At 48.2% G+C, this 4,181-nt stretch overlaps 1 non-coding gene across 1 annotated transcript; it reads right to left on the bottom strand.

Annotated features, from left to right (window-relative positions):
• Positions 1-387: 387 nt before the first annotated feature.
• On the bottom strand, positions 388-469 carry Trnas-cga. The gene has a single exon. It is a non-coding gene; the product is annotated as a tRNA-Ser (tRNA).
• Between the last annotated feature and the right edge of the window lie 3,712 nt (positions 470-4,181).

Raw genomic sequence — 4,181 nt, 5'->3', positions numbered from 1 at the left:
CGGGCGGCACGCTCCACCTTCCCCGGAAGTACTGCGTGCTGTAACCTATCCCCGCCCTTCCTCGCCCCGCGCCTTGCCTATCCCTGAGGCAGGGGCGTCGCGGCGGTCAGTATGAAGACGATAAAATTACCAGTAGTAACCTAATCCACACAGGGCTCCATCCCACCCCATTCTGCCCCGCCCCGCCCCGCCTCGTCCTGTCCCGCTCAGTACTGTAGCTGGCACTCTGCCGCGCTGCCACTCAGGCGTGACAGGTGTGCATACTCAGGCGCACACACACAGCACACAGCAGCGCCACGTGCACCACGCCAGCACGCTCGTCTCCAACACGTACTGCAGGGTGTTACCGCCTCCCCTTCAACTCTCTTTAGTCATTAAAATTTTGATCGCTGCGGACAGGATTCGAACCTGTGCGGGCAGAGCCCAATGGATTTCGAGTCCATCTCCTTAACCACTCGGACACCGCAGCTATGTCAGTACTGACGGAAGCTTGCGGCACATTCATCACACGTCACCTGACTCGGGCGATACCTTATCAGCGTGTGGCGCACCGTTATAGATAAAGCCTGCCGCTGTTGATGTTTGAGTTAGAGGGGTTTGCTAACAGGTGTTTAAGTGTTTCTGCAGCACACAAGTCACTCACACATCCCTACTCTGACAGTGCCATCTCGCCTACACCACCCATCATGACTGCCATCACGCCCAGCCAGCCTCACCCACGCCACCCACATCACAGTTTCCAGACTCCAAGCTCCTCGTCTTGCTACATTAAGTCCGCTAAGTCGCACAATGAGGCAGAATTTCATGTCTCGATTGATCTGAGGCATAAGAATGGCTCCAGACCGCAAGACGCCCCCGCGGGCCACCGAGGCGAGGCCGCAAGGGTGGCAGTGCTGAGGTAATGGTGAGAGTGGGATGGCGCCCCAGGGAAGCCTTCTTCTGCATGGTGGGAGTGTTGCCCGGCCCATCAGGAAGCAATGTATCACCGAGTATTTATTAGACCGTAAATACATGACATAACGTGAATATACTACAGAAAGCAGGCGGAGATGAGCTGAGAGTTAAACAAGGGCGCTCTTAATAACTGTGATGTTGATAATGATGATTTTATAACCTTAACTCATCATATACTGACGTCATCTCGATCCCTCTAGTCCCCCTTTGGCTCACTAACTAACTGTCTGCCTCATCAAAATTATGGTGGTCGTGATGATTCAAGTTATCGTTTACTCATGTCACGTGGATTTCTCCAACCTTCTCTCGACTCCCTAACTGCCTAGCTGCGTGACGCACTACGGTGACGCAACACTGGAAATTACTGGCACACCACCTCGCCTCTGATGCGCCGCGGCTTTCACAACGGCCAGTGAACATGCTCGGTAAGTTAAGTGAATTGAAAGGTATGGACTTCAAACACCAAAACACGAACTTAAGCGGTACACTGATCTAGTTCTTGAAATCATGCACATAAGTTCTACACACGAAGATTCCTACTTTAATTTTTTACCCTCCACTCAGAATAATTAATGAGTCTCCCAACACAAACTTACCCAACATGACGTAATTCACCCCCTTTCTCTTTGCAGGGAGAGACTCGGGAGACCTTATGGGTGGAAGACTCACACAGAGAATTTACCTTTGAGGGGATTTAGTGAATGGTTTATAAATCTATTACATAAATGCTCTGAAGCTCCCAAAAATAAGACATACCGATAGATAAGTGAATCTACCTAACCTAACAATTAAAGATAAAGCCTCATAAGGAGAATATATTTTTAGGGGACTTAGTGGATGGCTAATAACTATATTATGTAAATACCCCAAAGCTTCCAAAATTAAGATATACCGTTGGATAAGTGCATTTACCTAACATTACCTAACATGTAACACCGTATTCTAGTCCATTCTAAAAGGAATAATTGTGATGCCTAATCCTCACGCGATTTGATGCTTGGACGAAAGGAATATATTGAATAGATCGGGTAACTTAACGTAACCTAACCATACCTAATGAATTCTACTCTTATACAAAAAACAGCTGGCATTCTTATCTATACGCCATTTACAGACCAGACAAAAAGGTCATGTCGTTGGTTAAGTCAGCTACTTCAACCTACACTATAATCTACGCTAACCTAACCTAAGTTATTATGATACACTAAAAATAATAAAAAATAAATTAAATAAGTAAAAAAAAAAAAGAGCTTGGGTGCTTGATCCTCATATAGTATAGTGCTTGACCTAAATGAGCTCAAACTTCCACAAACAAAACGTGAAACACACTTAGCAAAGAAAAGGGAAAAATACAAAGAAAATAGAAACAAAAAACTGTACGTCTATCACACTGGGAGTAGAAAATCAATGCATGTCTGGCCCGCATTATCAGCTCACCCTAAAAATGGAAAGGAAAACGTTACATCCAGGCTCGCTGCACTAACGCGGCGGCGGGTCATGACGGTACGTGCGCGCCTCGGAAAGTCTTGCCTCAACCCGATTCCTTTTTTGTTACGGTGCTTCTCGACCTCCGCTTCATTTTTCGCAGTCGAGCCTCGCATGAAAAGTGAAGTGGTTTTCCTTTCAGGCCCAACCCATGAGAAGAAGGAAGAAGAACCGGTGTGTGTGTGTGTGTGTGTGTGTGTGTGTGTGTGTGTGTGTGTGTGTGTGTGTGTGTGTGTGTGTGTGTGTGTGTGTGTGTGTGTGTGTGTGTGTGTGCGTGCTGGGGGAAGGAAGGAGGGAGGAATGACTGCCATGAGGTTAAAGAACAGAAGGTGAAAACCCCCCAGTTATTTATCTAATTACGTGTAATTTAGATGAACACCTGCATTAGAGAGAGAGAGAGAGAGAGAGAGAGAGAGAGAGAGAGAGAGAGAGAGAGAGAGAGAGAGAGAGAGAGAGAGAGAGAGAGAGAGAGAGAGAGAGAGAGAGGAAGACAAACACTGGGACGCCTGTGGGGGCATAAGGAGAGGTAAGAAGGCAGGTAATTGTAGGTATAGAGCGAATATTAGGACTCTTGGGTGACACTCTTGCTAATTAAGGAGCGATTAAGGCCACCGTCTGTGTGTGTGTGTGTGTGTGTGTGTGTGTGTGTGTGTGTGTGTGTGTGTGTGTGTGTGTGTTTATATAAATCTTGTTACGAAACTCAATTCGTTCGCTTAATCTTACATATAATTTTGGCGTGCTTGTGTGCATGTATGTATGAATGTATGTATGTATGTTTGTGTGTGTGTATGCATTTGAGTTGGTGCGTGCGTTTCTGAAGCAGAGTTATACCTGGCTTTTCAAAATTGAGGTTTTACCGAAAGTTATGAAAGTCGAAAGTTCTGCAATTTAGGACACACACACACACACACACACACACACACACACACACACACACACACACACACACACACACACACACACACACACACACACACACACACAGAGAGAGAGAGAGAGAGAGAGAGAGAGAGAGAGAGAGAGAGAGAGAGAGAGAGAGAGAGAGAGAGAGAGAGAGAGAGAGAGAGAGAGAGAGAAGGGGGAATTATGGAAAGGGAAGCGTTGAGGGCGAGAGCAAAGGAGGCCTGGGAGAGGGTGCCACAGCAGAGGGGACCGGGGAGGGAGGAGGAGTGCCTACTGTCCTACTTTCAAGTGGAGGTGGTGCCAGGCAGCGGCTGGTGTGGGCACGGGAGGAGGGGAGTTGAGGGTGACGGGGGAGGGGTACGCGTGGGCACTCTGGCTCGCTGAGGGGACCTGCTACCCTATTGGTCTGAACGGGAGAGCGGGGGCGGAGTCGACGGCCACATGCGGTGACAAACACACACAGAGGGACCCTTGCGGCCACCAACACCACCACCACCACCTGAAGGAAAATGAAGGCGAGAAAGTTTGTCCTCCACCAGCAAGCACGTGACTCTCCTTCGCCCATTATTACCTTAGATAAACTGAGGAAAGAGGAACGCGGCATGGAGACACACCCACACACGGGGAGGTAAATGACGGTTGGGAAAGTGTGCACCATCACCTAATGACAACACCATTACACGGCTACTGAAGGGAAGTGGCCGGCTGTCTGGCGGGTGTGGGCAGCTGGTGACGATGGCGAAGGAAGAGAAGATAGGGTATTGGTACAGTAAAGGTGGATGGTAGTTTCCTTACGTAAATAAGAGGCAGGATGCTGTTGCAAGAGACAATAGCGGAGG

Source organism: Portunus trituberculatus, chromosome 37 (assembly GCF_017591435.1).
Source record: "Portunus trituberculatus isolate SZX2019 chromosome 37, ASM1759143v1, whole genome shotgun sequence".
Taxonomy (NCBI): Eukaryota; Metazoa; Arthropoda; class Malacostraca; order Decapoda; family Portunidae; genus Portunus; species Portunus trituberculatus.
The sequence above is the reverse complement of the archived record's forward strand: the minus strand, read 5'-3'. Positions and strand labels throughout refer to the sequence as shown.